We start from the raw sequence: 18,651 nt of genomic DNA, 5'->3' as shown, positions 1-18,651 counted from the left end.
GCTTTCCCACTCTTTTATTTACTATGAAGGCTACTCCATTTCTTCTGAGGGATTCTTGCCTGCAGTAGTATACCTGATGGTCATCTGAATTAAATTCACCCATTCCTGTCCATTTTAGTTCGCTGATTCCTAAGATGCCGATGTTCAGTCTTGTCATCTTTTGTTTGACCACGTCCATCTTTCCTTGATTCATGGATCTTACATTCCAGGTTCCTATGGAGAAAAATTCTTTACAGCATTGGACTTTCCTTTCACCACCAGATACATCCACAGCTGAGCGTCCTTTCAGCTTTGTTGCTTCATTCTTTCTGGCGCTACTAGTACTAGCCCTCTTCTCTTCCCCAGTAGCATATTGGACACCTTCTGACCTGAGGGGCTCATCTTCCAGCGTCACATCATTTTGCCTTTTGGTACTGTCCATGGGGTTTTCATGGCAAAGATACTGGAGTGGTTTGCCATTTCCTTCTCCAGTGGATCACATTTTGTCAGAACTCTCTGCTATGACCTGTCTGTCTTGGGTGGCCCTGCACGGCATAGCTCATAGCTTCATTGAATTATGCAAGCCCCTTCACCACGACAAGGCAGTAATCCATGAAGGATTTATATATTTATTTAAAGATATATATAAAATGAGACACCACATTTAAGTAAAGTGCTGTAAAAACGCACAGAGAAAAAAGATGCTAATCTAACATACATGCACTGTTTCCAAAAACTTAATATTTAAGTTTGGATCAGCAAAAGGTTACTGACTCATTTACAGAATGAACTGTGAGCAGTTGACAGCACATATGATGAAGTAACACCTCTCTGTCTCACTTGCCCTGAATTTAGAAGGCTGTTCTACTACTGTTATCTGCCCTATATCCAAAGGATCATTTCAGAAAGTCAGACTTTTCTTTTCACGGAATAATTATCTTTGTCTTGCCTGCTTACCACTGACAGATCTTTTACACAGTCTGTCCTATCCAGTCACAGACAACAGCAAGACCTTGTTTTTTGTTCTAACATTTTCATTTCTGTTTTATGTACATGTTATTTTTTTTAAAAAAGGCATCATGTTTAATGTTGTTGTTAATGCCGATCAATATAGCTGACAGTGTACTATATCACTGTTGTGTACTGGGTTCTGTGCTTGATTGAAGAGATGAGGCGAGTGAGTTCAGTAGGAAACATTTTTTATTTGTTTGCAGGAACAGAACTGGGGAACAGGGCTGCGAATGCAGCTATTTATACCCTGGACTCTAGGTGGCAGCCAATAGGTTTAAAGCAACCTATTGCTGCCCTAGAAGCAGCCAATGGTGGCACTGGAGACGGGTTGTCTGAGGAGCTGGGAGCCATCAGCCAGCTTCCCTGCTTAAGCAACCTTCCAGCAATCAAACCCAAGTGATACACTTTAGTAAGACAAAGCCCAATACATTACAATCACACTGTCCCATCTGACTTTATTGTGGTTGTGCAATACTGCAGGATTCTGGGGGTGTTCAAGGATTGTGAAACTCCACTGGTAGATCTCTTTCAATCTGATTTAAAAGACAAAAGAAAAGCATCAGCTCTACCATAAAAAGATCTTGAGATGAAGGATGTCCATACAGACATTACATTTTCAGAGTGCACAATAGACATATACTGAACCAATCCAATCTGATTTATCAATTTATCGTTTTTTTTACTCCAGCTACTATGGCCAATGCCTCCTTATCAATTTGTGCATAATTACGCTTTGCAGAGAACAGTGTCCTGGAATAGAAAGCAATCGGGACTTGAGTCCCATCGCTCTCCAAGTGGCTTAGAACAGTCCCCACCCCATATGGGATGTGTCACATGCAAGGCACACTGGCATTGATTCCTTAAAATGTGTGATCGTCGAACTGACAGATAGTAGGGCCTTCAATGCCTTAAAGCTGCTTTCATGAACATTGGTCCATTTCCAAGCAGTATTTTTATCCAAGAGCCAGTGTAATGGCTCTGCCACTGCGGCCTTGTTAGGAGGAAATGCATGATAAAAATTTAGGAGGCCTAGGAATGCCTGAAGCTCTCTCTCAGTTTTGGGGCTGGGTGCCATCTGAATGGCTTTCAATTTTGATTCAGCAGGGTGGATGCCATCGGCATACATACAGAAACCCAAGAACTCAGTTGAAGGGACTCCAATGCTACACTTGTTCTTCTTAAGCTTAAGGCCTGCTTCACAAAGCCGTTGAAGGACGGCTCTGAGCCTCTTTGCCAGCACCTCAGTGGACTCACCGGTGATGAGCACATCATCGGAATAGGGGCAAACCCCCAGAATGCCCTTGAGTGTGCACTCCATGATGCCTTGAAAAATGCCAGGGGCTACGCTAACCCCAAACTGTAGGCGTTTTACTTTAATGAAAAAACTGTACCCCCTTGCAGAGATGCCAGGATGTGGCTTACTACTGGTACTGGGTACGCATGCTGTTTGAATGCATGATTAATTGTGCACTTGTAATCAGTGCAGATTCTGATCTCTCCATTGGCTTTTAGTGGTGTGATGATTGGGGTTTCCCATTCACCCCCATTTACGGGTTGGAGTACTCCCTTTTCTACGAGTTTATCTAACTCAGCGTCTATTTTGAGTTTAAGAGCAAATGGCACTCCACGAGGTTTAATGCTGACCGGCATTACAGTAGGATCTAGTTTAAATGTTATTGGCAGGCCCATGTAAGTCCCAAGACCTGAGTCAAACACATCTGCAAATTCCTTGCATAATGTCGCTAGACTCGCGACTTGCGTCTGGTTGATTCTAGTTACTTGGATGTCTAATGCATCAACCCAATCAAGCCTGATCAGGCTCGTTGGCTGACCCCCTACTACAACAACATCCAGGTGCCCAGAAAACCCCTCAAATTTGACAGCCAGTGTGGCCTCACCCTTGACTGTGACTCTGGCATTATGGAAGTCAGTCAGTATAATGTCAGATGGCCTGAGCTTGGCCCATCTCTTGCTGCAATTGCAGACAAAGTTAAATTAAGTTAAGAGCCTTGGTGGAGCAGTGGGCTAATGCCTCCTTAAGTAACACCAGCTGCCTGCAATTAGTGCAGGTTCGCATCCCACCAGGCTCAAGGTTGACTCAGCCTTCCATCCTTCCGAGGTAGGTAAAATGAGGACCCAGATTGTTGGGGGCAATAAGCTGACTTTGTAATAATGCCGCTTGGGGGGGCGAAAGCCCTAATAAGCAGGCATATACATAGAATGAAGGCTACTGCTAAGCTTGTAAGCCACCCTGAGTCTTTGGAGAAGGGCGGGATATAAATGTAATAAAAATAAAAAAAAATAAATAAATAAACAAATGTCTCAAGTGATATAATGGACACAGTTGAGCCCGTGTCCAGCTCCATCTTGCAAGGGACCCCTTGCAGCTCAACCTGAAGCCTAAACTTCGGCTTAATGGGGCGGCAAGCTCCCATGAGGCAAATGCTTCTGCAGCTGCAGCAAAATCCTATGCTAAACTGCCCTGGGCCCCTGGTACCTCTCCTCATCGGAATGTCCAACTGGAGATTTGATTGCCATTCCCTCTGGCAACCTCTGCAGATGGACACGATGTGTCCACTCTTCCTGCAGGCCCGGCACGTGGCTGTCCGGAACCTAAAGTCTATGCATTGGTGGCAGCCACCACACCTTGGGCACCTAAGGAAGGGATCTGCCTTGTAAGCCATCCCTTGTTGCTTGTCACTGTGACGTCGTTGATCGTTGTGCCTTTGTAGCTTGTCAACTTCTGTGTTGTTGTCGGAGTCTTCAGCGTGCTCAGCGTCCTCGTGGTGGACGGCCTCCTTGTGCTATGTTGTTTTGGCGGGCCACATGGTTCATATGGCCCTGCCAGTGGCTTTCTCCACCATGATCTCTTTCACCACATTTGGGAACAACAGGGTCTCTTTGGTGAAGAGTTTTTGTTGCAATTCTCAATTCCGGAGGCCGCAGACGAGTCAGTCCTGGAGCCTCTCCTCTACGTCAGACAACTGGCACAGGTGTGCGGCCTGTCTCAACACTGCAATGAATTCGGACGATGTTTCACCCTGCTGTTGAACCCTCTGTTCGAATGCGTGGCGCCAAGTGATTACCGACAGCAATGGGCTGGAAATGGTTGCTGAGCTGTTTCTTCAAGTCCGTGAATGTTACAGACTCCAATGGCGTTGGCACAAACAAGTTCTCCGCAATGTCGAACGTGGCTGGGCTGCAAACACACAGGAGCGTCGCGGCCTTTAGGCTGTCCTCGGCGACTTGATTGGTGCGGAGGTAGTTCTAGACCACGGATAGATACGAAGACCATCTTTCCGGGTGAGCTATGTCAAATTCTTCCAGCTTTCCGACCTTCGCCATCTCGGTTGGTCTTCGTGGCTGGGTCTCGTCATCTTCTTATCCTGCTCCTCCTTATGCCCAGGGACTGGTCCTCTGGGCATGTGGTTGCTAGCATGGCTGTGCTAAGCTGACCATGGGGGGAGGAATTGCTTTTTCCCCCAGGCACGTTCCCCCAGGCTTCTCCCCTAGTGACTCTCAGCTCTTTTGGAGAAGCAGGATCCCATCCTTGTCACCAGTGTTGTGTACTGGGTTCTGTGCTTGATTAAAGAGATGAGGCAAGTGAGTTCAGTAAGAAACATTCTTTATTTGCTTGCAGGAACTGAACTGGGGAACAGAGCTGCAAATGCAGCTATTTATACCCTGGACTCTAGGTGGCAGCCAATAGGTATAAAGCAACCTATTGCTGCCCTAGAAGCAGCCAATGGCGGCGCTGGAGATGGGTTGTCTGAGGAGCTGGGAGCCGTCAGCCAGCATCCCTGCTTAAGCAACCTTCCAGCAATCAAACCCACATGATACACTTTAGTAAGACAAAGCTCAATACATTACAATCACACTGTCCATCTGACTTTATTGTGGTTGTGCAATACTGCAGGATTCTGGGGGTGTTCAAGGATTGTGAAACTCCACTGGTAGCTCTCTTTCAATCTGATTTAAAAGACAAAAGAAAAGCATCAGCTCTACCATAAAAAGATCTTGAGATGAAGGATGTCCATGCAGACATTACAACTTTTTCAGAGTGCACTATAGACATATACTGAACCAATCCAATATGATTTATCAATCTTTGCTACCCTGCAAATGTCAAACAATCTGGTTGCATTACAGCTCAGATATTTTTACATGTATTTTAGAAAAACGTATTTAGATTTCATTAGGAAGTTGATTTTTTTGGACTAGCCTGTCCAATCAATCATGAAATGGACTGAAAGAGATGCTTCTTTCATAATTCTGATCCTATAGCTTTTTGACATATCTATAAATGAGTCTGGCCTCTTTAGTTTTATGTTTAAATTATTTTATACGCATTGTATTTTCTGCTTCCCCCAATTGCCTTTCTTTTGGCCTCTGCTATAGTGTAGAAGAACCAATCAGCTTTCCTAAACTGCCAGCATGCTGACATTGCTCATTAATGCGGTCATAAAGTTGAAAGGGAAGAAATTTTGGGAGGATGTTTTTCTAAGTTTCATTGTCTGTAAATCTCTTTGTTTGCACATGCTGAATAACTACCATTTCTTTGGAGGGGGAAATAAATAAATAACAGCCACTAGTTACAATTTCCAGACTGTTTACTAAGCAGGTATAGAGGCTGGGCTTAATCCTCTTCCATGCTTTTAAATAATTTTTTGCTGACATCATTCAATCTGCACCTCTTCAATGAATAAGCAACAAATAAACTACATGCCATAGAAAGCTGGAGCATTAGTGGTAATTACGGCTAATAAAATTAAACAAGGAGCTGCTGATTTTTCTTGCTCAGCAACATTTTTGTCAGCAGTTGTCCAACCACATATTTTCTCTATCAAGAGAAGCTACTTACGTATCTTAACAAGATAGTATTCTAAAGGTAGATCCCAAATTTGTCAGCATCTATGCATGGAGTAAAATAAAGATATCGGAGGTTGTTTCCTAGTTTTTAGCCATGAACATGGTAAAGATTTGGCTGTAAATCCAGAATGTCCTCTAACCCATTCTGTGGCAGGTTCATGTTGCCACACAAAATTATTATTCCCTTCCAACATGCAATTTGACCAACTTATTGACTTCTTTTCCCCAGTCCCAGCAAACATCTTTGCTGACAAAATGAGAAGGAGAAGTCATAAATGGCCATAGAGCTGAGTGGCAGTAAACTGAAGAAATAGGTGCTCCAACCCACAGCTCTTCTTGCCTCTCATGTTCTTTGTTACATTGGTTTTTAAAGCCAGGGCAAAAATGCAATTACAAATCTGACAGTATTATGTGGATATATGAGTGCAATGCCTATCACAAATTTGGTCTATCTTTGTCAGTCAAAGAGATGCGAGAAGAATTAGTTTTGTTCTTATCTTCCTTTTCAAATAACAGTAATTCATATGCACAACTGAGTGCCTGTATTTTCCAAGTAAATCATGCCTGTGCTAATGTACATGAAAATAGATGAGATAGCATCAACTAGACAGCTACCTAAAGATTAGCCAGCTGGTTACCCAGTGCTCCCAGGAGTGCATGGCTACATTGCTCTGACTCTGAACTGATTAACACCAAAGGTAAAGTTGAGGCTGTATCAATTCTCTAATTTAGATGTAAGAAGATTATTAGAAGAACCCAACAGCTGCCCCACAACTGAGAATTACTGAGGCAGAGTTTCAGTACAAACTACTGGTTCAAAAAGACTTACATTTAGGAGCATGAACTGAAAAATAACTTCTTACCTTATTCTTTCTGGGTGTATTTCTTGCCTGCACATTCCTGCCCTTTTGTACAGGGCATAAATTATTTAAAGCAGTAAAAAGAAATTGAAGACAATATCCCCAGTATGCTGCAACTTAATATGTGCACTTTTTTAAAGTTTCGAACTTTTATAGCAGAAATTATTAATATTTATTACTTGGATCTGTGTTCTAAACAGGTGATAACAAAGAACATACTATAGTGATTTTGTAATGATTTTGATATCTTTTAAAGGGATAATGTAAAATAGACTATTAATATGACTTTCAGTATTAAGCTATAAAGAAAAGGAATTTCCCATGAGGTTGAGCAGTGATGGAAGCTTTTCTTTTGTTAGAAATACCTTGTTAGGTCCATATTGTCATTTTCTTCCCAATATAACTCCTTTGCATTGCTTGTATGTTGAAGCCAGAACTCTAAGTCAGTTTTTGAAATTAATGCTTTTGTACAGTAAAAATAACCAGTTTGTGTTTCTTCTAATGATTTTATTTTGTTTTGATTTCTTGGTTATCTTTCTCAAGGTTGTGACAGATCAGTTAGTCTATATATTACAATCTAAGACACTTTTAACACATTTAAAAATAACAGTGTGCCAACAGATTAAAAACAATATGAGTAGACTAACAACAAATTAAAACATATAGACTGCAAAAATAATAGGTTGCTAAAGCAATGGAAGTTTATGTTAGCAGATATTAGCAAGTAACCGTTAGATATAGAAATATTCTAAAAACCCTGCAGAAAATAAGTAAGATTCCTACTGACCATTAAGGAAACAAACTAAATGAAGATGCTTTCCTTTAAAACTTTTCACTAGTAAGGTGTTCTTTCTGATTTAAAGACTAATGATTCACCCAGTCACTCTCTGTACAGCACACATATTTCACAATTTTTCCCATTGGCAGTAGGAGTTATATTATGGTTCACTTCCCAAAAATATTCCAAGATGGGATCTATAAATTCCTACAAGTTTCAATGGATGGAAAAGTAGGAAGTAAAACATATTGTTTTGTCCCGCAAAAGCAGAAAGGCTATTGCAAGTAGTGAATTCCTTTTCTAAAATCTAAAGAACTAACTGTTTAGTATATAATGAACACACACACACATATACCAGCTCTTTAATGTTAACGCTTTAATTGATTGACTCAATTGCTTAATTATATGATTAAGAATTCATCAATAAGCTTCTGCTTGGAAGATTTCTTCTGCTTGTTTCAGACCCAGTGGTATCTTGCAAGCATTTTTTTTAATGGAAATTGGCTTCCATTCAGAATTTTCCTGTTTGTTCCTTAGGCATGTGTGTTTTGGTGGAGACATGGCTGAATTTCAGGCAACTCATCCGTATAGGTAATGGGTCAGCAACCTGAAACAGTGAAAGAGCCACTCGGAACCGGTTCCCTCACAAAAGGAAAAACTGGGAGCCGCAAAAAAATGTGTGCACATGCGCGTACATGCGCGCATGCGCAGAACAGGGTTTGACTGAAGAGTGGAGCCAAGGCGAGATACGCACCTACCCTGCATATTTGAATTGTTGGTTGAACTTTTTTAGTCCCACTTTTTTTTTTTGGACTACACATGGCAGAGGACTGGGAGCCGCAGGAGACGGCGGAAAGAGCCGCATGCGGCTCCAGAGCCGCGGGTTGCAGACCTGTGGTATAGGTCTTGCTGCATATTTCACTTTCAATAGCAGAGAGCACAGATTAACATGAAGAAACATTATAGATCAGGGCTTTTCAACCTTTTCACGCATTGTACCACTTTTAGGATATGGCAACATCCAAGTACCATCAGTTGCCTAGCAAGGTGTCAAAAATGTGATAACCAAAAAAAGAAAAGAAAAGAAAAATGAAATGAAATAATGAAAAAGTGATGAAATACAGGTAGTCCTCAACTTACAACAGTTTGCTTAGTGACTGAAGTTACAATGGCACTGAAAAAAGTGCTCCCCAAGCCACTGCCGAGCAAGCCACCTGCCTCCCCACCCGGCGGCGCTCTTCCTCCTGTCCGAGGTTTTCATTGTTGTGAGCATTTCTGTTGAGGATTGGTAGTGGTGGTGGGGTGGTGGGGTGTTTGGTTTTTATTCCCCCCCTGTCTGCTGGGTGGTTGCAGCAGGTTTTGGTCACTTCACATGACCCTGGGATTCATAAATATGAATCAGTTGCCAAGCATCTGAATGTAAATCACAAGACCCTGGAGATCTGCAACTTTCCAGCTGATCAGCGCTTCTTCTGGGCTCAGAAGTGCCAGGATCAGCGCCGAGCTCCAGCTGGAGCCTGGCACTTCCACTTCCATCTCTCACTCAGACTTGTGCGGTGCTGCCACCTGTTCAGTTCATTCCACTCCCCCGCTACCACTTTTCTAGGATGGTTGCATACCACCTGCCAGGTGCCAATGTTACACAGGTGGTACCGTACCACTGGTTGAAAAGCCCTGTTATAGATTATTCAAGGATGCTAAAGAACTGGGAATCAAGTTGCTGAAACACTTGTTTCATACCTTTCATGAGGATAAGCCATGGATATTAAGTAAAATGTAAATACTAATAAATAAGATTATTGAACCAACTAATGTTGGCTTCAACAGAACTTGCATGACAATCCATTTAAGCATGAAGTATGCAAAAACAGCTTTTAAAAGACTTCAGTCACTTCATTATTTAAAATCCTTTAAATTTAATTGTTGCAGACACCTTAACATAGGCATGTATACTCGCTTCAAGTCTTGCACAGTTCAGAAGCTCTACTCTTGAGTAAATGTGCAAAAAAATGTAATGTAAACATTTGAAATCTTTTTTTATTCTAAACATTTATTTCCTAGTTACAAAAATATGCTTAAATCAATGCTAAATAACAAGAGAGAAAAAAACTAAACAAAATGTATAGTTGATTAATTATTAATTAACCAGTTCTATTACTTCTAGAACTTTCTTCTCGAAAAGTATGATGCATTGCGTAGATTTCCCTGTTGAATTTTTATCTACATATATACATCTCTTAATTATTATGTTATTAAGTCTGTACACAGAAATAACATGTTCAGTTGTATAAATTAGCATCAAATTAAGGTTTCCTGCTTCTATTATTTTAATTTTAAGGAATGAATTTAAATTAATTCCTTTAGAGATCCAGTAAGTATAACAGAGCCACTTTTGTAATATTTTTTGTATAGGTGGTAAATTTTTTCCATAGGAGGGAGAAAATAATTTATTGCTCCAAAATGTAATTCTTTATTCTTTATGGAGAGGAGGGCGACTGCAACCATAACTGCTTACTGGTTTATTTTCTCTTTTTCGTTATGCTAGTGGTAATGAATTCAACATTGGGCTTGTTTCACAATTATCTGTAATGCTTACTTGCCCTGGCTCCATCAAATATCTTTGCTTCTGTATGCTTTAAGACTTATAAACAAGGCTTAGATTCAACAGTGCCATAATATATGACCTTGCTGGCAGGAGTCTATAATAGGAAATAAATTAGATTGAAGAGGAGAGGCCAAATGATAGCTGCTTCCCTTGAAACAACAAGGAAAAACAGGCAGCTGTGACGGAAGCTGACATGTTGTACTAAGACAGAAACACAATGTAATAGGGAAATGTGATTCTTTGTTCAGATCCGTTTCCTATTAACACTTATAATGTTGTGCTTGTGCATGCCATTCCCTGAGGACAATTGGGTTGGCTTTAAATGAATACCAGTGAATATATAAAATAGTTAGATTCAGAAGGAAGGGAAGCCTAGCTCTTTATTTCATGAATCACAGAGATAATGTAAGTCACTACTGGCAAAAACTGGCTATGAGCACAGTCTTCAAAAGATGTGGGCTTGGAGAAGTAGCATTTGCTTTTAGTAAAATGGAGGCCAATCAAGGGGGGGGGGGGAATGGAGAAAATTATTTAAGGAATTCCTACTTTATTTGCAGTCAAGTTTTGTTTTACACCTTTACATAAAATGTGTTCAATGCAAATGGTTTTTCAATAAGATCTATTTTGTGTATTATTTTTATAAATGTATTTGGTCTTTAGCTTGGAGATCCGCAAAGTAACTTACAGAATTTGAAGATATTTGTACTCTGAAGGATAAATGAAAATGTTTTCATTGCTAATAAATTTTAGTAACTTAGTTTTTTATTGGAGTACACTCATTTTGTGTAGTAGTATCTATTTATAGTATTCATAGTATTTATTTTTAAAAACTTAGGGCACTAAATAATTTGTATTATGAGAGTCAGATAGATGAAAGTAATAAGTTGTAAAAAATTGAATAAAACAATGTAAGGACATGATATAACCCTAGGCTTGAGATCTTTCATTGGTTTTATGAAACTATTCAATTCATACTTCCTTTATAATGATTATTGTTAAATTGTTATTCTTGCCTTTCTCAGACCTTCAGTCTTTTAATTTATTGAAAATTATGCCTGACAGTCCACAAAAAACGTATAAGCAGTACATTTCCTAATTTTTAATGTGGGTTATAATCAAATACTTTTGAGCTTTGGGAAATAAATGAGCTGTAAGATACAAAATTCTGAATAATATCAAATGTTTGTAGAACACTTTTAAAAAGCATTAAGAAATTGGTTAATGGAATTTGAGCATACAGTGCAACTGGGAAGAATGAGATACAATAGGTTTATAGAACATTTGGGACTTGGAAACACGCCAAGAATTTTAAAACTACTTTGTTATAATTTAATGTCTTGTAGGGAAGCGTTGTTTCTCCTTTACAAAGAGTACCAGAAAGCAAAATGCTGCAGTTGTTCTCTATATTGTTTTTAAATTGAAAAAAAAGTAAGCCCCTCATATACCAAATCTAATCTAGTAAGGTAGGTAGTCCAATAATGAGCAGTAATTAGGCACCCATGGACAGATTGATTTCCATAGATAACATGTCACTTGTTCATCAGATACAACTAATTTTTTAACAGGAAAAATAATTTGGGTGATAAAATATTTTCTGTAGGTATTTTAGAATTTATATTAATAAGTATACTGAAAGAAAAGCAAAACTTGGTTAAATATAGTCATAATAGGGTTTTTTTGTAATTTACCATTGTACTAGAACTATGCAAATTCTTCAATAAAAGTACCATACAGCATGTAAGACAATAAATAAAGAACCCTCCTTTCTATTATTACAACAGCTGTGTCTTTTCTCAGGTAAAGATGAAACTGGAAACTGCTCTCAACACAGCCATTTTGCATGTCTGGGGTAGGTGGGGGAACAAAGTGGTAAAGATGTTTATGTACGCAGCAGTGAATTATTCAGAATATAGTCTCTGAAGCCACCACGTGAATTTAAAAAATATGCAGCAGCTTTAATAGTTCAGAAGAGTTTCTCTGTGTTCGTAAGCATGTCTGAATAGCCACTTTATATATTGATATTTTTTTCAGGAACCATAATTTACAGCCAGAATATTTCATTATAGTTATAAGTCAAAAGGAAAAAAATATTATATTAAAATTTAGAGAATGTACAGAGCTTGTTTGGATAACTTTTGTTCTTCCACTGGAAAAAAAAATCTCAATGATTTTTATCATATGCTAATCCTTTCAGGTTGGGACAAATTTCCCCAAAACTAAGAACAGAGAAATCATAAAATGAAGACAATTTCAATTAATCAGCTGACCACTTAAATTGATAACAATTAAATAGAGTTAGAATCTTATCTAATAAAATTCTCTTTAATGTAGCTGGCATCATTTGCAATATAGCTGTGATCCAGCCTGAACAACTTACTATGTTAAAATGTGATGCAGAGTTCTGCTTAAAGCATCAGGTAGAATGACTTGCAGAAATATTTACTTCCCATACTTTTTTTAAATCTTCCTCTAAACATTTATACATCCAGATTAGTACAGTATCATGGAAATATGGTTCCAGGACTATATTCTTACTGCCTTTTTAAATGTCCATTTCCCTATAATTGTGCTGCTAGCATATCAAATCTACATTTTCAAAAAGCCCCATGGGTTGGCATATTTTTATATACCTTGAAATGTGGGCAGGGCTGAACTTCAATAGCCAGGGACATACAAAATCCCTGTTTAAATGAAAATGTTCTAAAGTATTGGGATAAACAGAAACTGAATTAGCATCTGGCAATAACAGATAGCTATAGCATAACGGCTATTATTATGCATTAACTTGGATATTACAGTACAATCTTTCTTCCTTTAAAAGTAGAAAAAGCTATATAGCTATATAGCAACTGCTAGACTGAATGACCAAATGAAGAATCTATAAAAACAATTCATGAAGGAAACATGGCCTATATTTTTTTCTGAAAACTCAATTGCCAGACTTTTTTTTTTTGCTAGAATATATTACGTTTGAAAAGAATGATTTAAGGAATTGAGTATGCCTAGTTTAATGAAAAGAAGGACTGGGAATGACATGACTTCCAGTATCTATAGGGCTACCATAAAGAAGAAGGGTCAACCTATTTTCAAAGCATATGAAGGCAGAAACAATGAAAGGACTAATCAAGGAGAGAATCTAGAAATAAGGAGAAATTTCCTGATAGTTAGAACAATCAGTGGAACAGCTTGTGTCGAGAGGTTGTGGGTATTCTAACACTGGAGGTTTTCAAGAAAAGACTGGGCAATGGTGTATGGTCTCCTGCTTAAGCAGGGAGTTGGACTAGAAGACCTCCAACTCTCTTATTCTGTTATATTCTGACCTCTATATGACTTAAAACAATAATTTTCTAGCCCAATACACAAAATTGGACCAGCTGGATAAATGGCTCTGTCTAATTTCCTTCTATAGGGACACAATGGCTCAGTGGGTTAGGACGCTGAGCTTGTCGATCAGATGGTCAGCAGTTTGGCGGGTCGAATCCCAAGTGCCATGTAACAGAGTGAGCGCCTGTTACTCGTCCCAGCTTCTGCCAACCTAGCAGTTCGAAAGCACGTAAAAATGCAAGTAGAAAAATAGGGACCACTCCGGTGGGAAGGTAACAGCGTTCCGTGCGCCTTTGGTGTCTAGTCATGCCAGCCACATGACCACGGAGACGTCCTCAGACAAGCGCTGGCTCTTCGGCTTTGAAACGGAGATGAGCACCGGCCCCTAGAGTCGGAAACGACTAGCACACATGTGCGGGGGAACCTTTACCTTTTTAAAATTTCCTTCTATAGGGCCATCAATCAGGATACCTTTTCCAATCATTACCTTTGGATCTGTCCTCCCCTCTGGGATTAGCCAGTTTTCTTTCCAGCAGCAATGTAAATATAGAAGATACTGGAACCTATCTTTGTTCTTTACCAGTTTTCATTCATTAACTTCTCACAGAAAGGGAAAAAATTACAAACAATTACAAAATGTTGTCTTTTCAGTGGGAACAATGAAAATCAAGAAATGAAGGTAGTGGTGGGATTCAGACAGTTCACACCAGTTCGGTAGAACTGGTAGCTAATTTTTTGTGCCAGGCCCAAATGGACTTTCGGAAGCAGCATCCACACAGAGAATCGGTTGCTCACATATTTTAATCCCACCGCTGAACTAAGGTGTTGGGCATCTGTAGGGTCGGGGTGAAAGAACCCTATTAAGAAATGGAATGAGGTGGGAGGATATTTTTTTTATTCCCATTTATATCCCGCTCTTCTCCGAAGACTCAGGGAGGCTTACAATTTAAAGCACAAATCAATGTGCTTAGCAATAGCCTTCATTCTATGCATATGCCTGCTTATTAGGGCTTTCGGGGCCCCTCAAGCGGCATTTTTACAAAGTCAGCTTATTGCCCCCAACAATCTGGGTCCTCATGTATTATGTATGTATTATGTATGTATTATGGATCACTCCAGCAGGAAGTTATTCAAGTCTGCAACTCCAGAAGAAACACTTTGAAGCTACTTTAACTATGCTTCTTCTGTGGTAAAAGCCAATATTAACTTCCCCTTTTTAAAATGGCTAGAAGTCCATTGGCAAAAATACAGTATGGGGATTTTTAAGGGCAACACCAATCTCTGATTAGTGAGTCTCTTGCAAATGGAAGGAAACAATATATTCTTTACAAAGATACAGAGAATTGAAAAGTTGGACATCCATATGTTATAGTTATGGTTAATTGTCCTTTGTAAACCTTTTAAAATGCCCTATGAAATTTATACTTTTGGATTTAAAAAAATTCTCTTCTGGAGTAGTTTGCAACAATAATACATCAAAATATGTAATTTTATAATTATACATATTATATAATTTATAATTATATAATTAAATTAAATGCTACATTAGGCAAAATTGCATTCAAACCAGGCATTACAAGTGAGTTGTAACACATTCTGCATCACCAGGATATTTTGTAATTTAGGAACTTCACTAAATATATAAAATTCCATAAATACGTCTGGTCCATTTGCAGGGAAGTGTTTCTGGCCAAGAATTTTTTTTGATTTCTTAATCATATACATTTTTAATTTTTCTAATTTTTTTAATATACATCTTTAGTTGTGTCAATTATCAACTACATTTGGATATTTATATGTACATGTATCTGTGTATGCAGCTGTGTGAATTTGTGTAAATTTGTGATTAGGATGTGTGAATTTGTGTAAATTTGTGATTAGGAAAGTTGGATGGATTTTCTTTGCTCTAATTTCTGGACCACTGCAAAGTTTGGTAGAAGTAGAATGCCACTGTTATCAATGAGATCCACTCTTTCTTAGGAATACTATTAATGAGGTCAGTGTTGCTTCATCTTCTGAATATCTAGTTATCTCATTTTGCATGTGAGAATTATAGATAATATTCCAGGATGTTGTTGTGTATCTTATCAAAGGCAAAAAAGGATGAATTGATCAGACTGAGAAGGGAAATTATGATATACTTGCTTTACAAATAACAGATAACATATAAAAGGACACAAGTAGCATATGATACCTATCCAATATTCTGAAAGATTTCACCAGTTTTAACAAAACTTCAAAGCTTTACATGGATCTGATAAAGGCTATGTGTGTGTGTGGCTGGGGGAGGGGGTAGGTGTAAACTGATTTTAGCAGCAGGAAGGTTTTCATTCTAGACATATTGTGAGGGAGCAAAATGAGATTATTTGGTGATGATAAGATAATATATACTTGCTTCTTTATAAATAACATTTTTTGCTGAGATAAATAATCCTCAGTATTTGTTAGCATTTGTTGGTTTATTGTTTGCATTTATCATTCCAACCATCATATAACATCAATACAATAAATACAATATGAATTTGTGAATAAATAAACATAATCAGACTATGGAACCAAATTGATATAGTGATCAAACTGAATTATTTATAGCCTAGCAAATTGCATAAATTTTCTTGACATTCAGCAGACACCTTTCCTTACAAATGCATTACAAAGTATAGAAATTATATTATGTATTTATTTATCATTTAGATTTATAAGGCTATCCATGTTTCATTTTGACTGCATCTTCCTTATCCTAATTTTTTATATGGAGCTATTGCAAGTGTAGGCATTTAAATGCATTTCAAACTTTGATTAACTTCTACATCTGTATATTTTTAAAAGTTTCCAATCCAGTTATGGTTACATATAATGAGGATATTCTCTGGAGTCAACCTTCACTCTCTAAACACAAATTCCTTGTGTGTCCAACCACACTTGGCCAATAAAGAATTCTATTCTATTCTATTCTATTCTATTCTATTCTATTCTATTCTATTCTATTCTATTCTATTCTATTCTATTCTATTCTATTCTATTCTATTCTATTCTATTCTATTCTATTCTATTCTATTCTATTCTATTCTATTCTGTTGGCTGTTGATTAGAAGTCAGTTGTAGCACCTGCTTAATCACTAAAAGTATTTCCTACTGTACCTCAGGATTTCTTTATTAGCCTTCCACAGAATTATTAAAGAGGTTGAGCCCTGTTTATTTTTAGAGACCAGAAAAAAAATCTCAGCCTTGGGCTGGTAAGGCTATAAGACATATTAGTCACTGGGGATACTTAGTCATAGATCTCTGTGAATAACCATTAACATTTATTACACATCTTCAGAAATATGTTGTTTCTCAAAGTATTTGGATCAGATCTGAGAGAGAAAAGTGAAGTAAAACATCCTTGAGGGAAACCAAATAAATAACTTTAAATAGTGTAGATTTCTTATTATTCAGTTTGGCCAGAAAATAAAGGATAGTATTTAGCAGAGAACTTTCTGCTCTGAAACTGGCAATGCAGAATGGGAATAATAAAAAGATTTCATAAAGCTCTTGTTTTGCCTCTAGATAGAATTTCCTATCCACATATGACTATATCTTTATCCCCTTTGTAATCTAACGGATAGATAGAACATAGTATGTACAAAGTGGATATTCCTATATCTACAATGTGAAGTAGAGAGGTCGGTAACTCTAGTTTGGCCCAAGAGCAATTCCCAAGCTTGCCTTATGTTAATTTGTTAATTCAATTTTTTCCCAACAAAACATTAAAAAAATGTTGTGATTGTTAGAGCCATTCCAAGGACTCAGAAAAATTGCCTGCTTGTTTTAGTTTTCCTTGCTTGCTCTCCAGATGTACAGTTTTCCATTTGCTTTCTCAAGTATTAAAAATCTGGGATGATTGTAACACAGGAGACAGTATAGAAGTAGGAAAAAGTTATAAAACTTAGCACTGTTCCCTACCAGCAGACTGAAAATGGGGTGGGGGGTGGGGAATGCTATCTCATACATTCAGTATTTATGCTATACATTGTAGGTTTTTAAAATTTTAGATAGCAGACATCATTGAAAGAGAGAACTACAGCTCATCTGTTTGCTGTTTAAATGATAAATAATATTTTCACCTTCACTCTCAGTGACAAAATTTCTGCATTTTGAGCAAATTAGACTGTCATCATTTCAGAATAATTATAATTGGCAAGAGAGCTTTTATTTCTATTTTAACCTTGAAGAAAAAGGAAGATTTATTTTTATTCTGGCACCACTCTTTAATTCTTTATTTGAAGATCTCCTCTTCTATTCAATGTCATAAAAGTGATTTGGTTTATAAGAAGCAAAACAATAAGCCTGTGATAAAGAACTGCTGGCATCTTGTGGTAACTATTTGAAAGAACTTTAATTCTTGATAGTTATTTGTTAGCACTTTTATTCAGATCATTATAGGATTTTAAGTGAATAGTTATTTCCCTTCTCTTCAATCTGATTTTTATAGCTAGAGTAATCATCTGCATAGTAAGACGACTGTTTAAAGCAGGTGTGGTCTTTCTGATGTGAAATCAGCTACTGTAGGAAGTCATTAGAGGTAGACCAAGAATGGCATAGTTCTTGTTACTCATTATGTAAAGGTAAAGGTTCCCCTGCACATGCGTGCTAGTCGTTTCCGGTGCTCATCTCCGTTTCAAAGCCGAAGAGCCAGTGCTTGTCCGAGGATGTCTCCGTGGTCATGTGGCCAGCATGACTAGACGCCAAAGGTGCACGGAACGCTGTTACCTTCCCACCATAGTGGTCCTTATTTTTGTACTTGCATTTTTACGTGCTTTCGAACTGCTAGGTTGGCAGAAGCTGGGACGAGTAACAGACACTCACTCTGCTACGCGGCACTCGGGATTCGACCCGCCAAACTGCCGACCATCTGATCGACAAGCTCAGCGTCCTAACCCACTGAGCCACCGCGTCCCTTATTACTCATTACTAGTCTAGAAAGTTTGTTCCTTAAAATGTAAATTCTCCTTTCTAGAATGTACTATTGGGAATAAATTTATTTGTTGGTATGATTTTGCCCTTTTTAGGCAGCAATCTGAAATCAGATCATAGTACAAAAGATTAAAGTTTATGGTCAAAATTTATTTACTTACTTATTTGTTTGTTTGTTTGTTTTCTGCCCATCTTGTAACGATATGACTTCAAAAACATGGGGGGACATCTCCCTCAAGTATTAACTATATTTGTATGATGAAATGTAC

The 18,651-nt window shown here is 38.1% G+C and overlaps 1 protein-coding gene across 1 annotated transcript in view; it reads left to right on the top strand.

Moving 5' to 3' along the window:
• CREB5 (cAMP responsive element binding protein 5) overlaps positions 1–18,651 on the top strand; it is a 242,130-nt gene that overhangs the window by 77,887 nt on the left and 145,592 nt on the right. The gene's annotated exons all lie outside the window — the stretch shown is intronic.

The sequence above is a fragment of the Vipera berus genome, assembly GCF_964194415.1.
Source record: "Vipera berus genome assembly, chromosome: Z".
In the NCBI taxonomy this organism is placed as follows: domain Eukaryota; kingdom Metazoa; phylum Chordata; class Lepidosauria; order Squamata; family Viperidae; genus Vipera; species Vipera berus.
The sequence above is the reverse complement of the archived record's forward strand: the minus strand, read 5'-3'. Positions and strand labels throughout refer to the sequence as shown.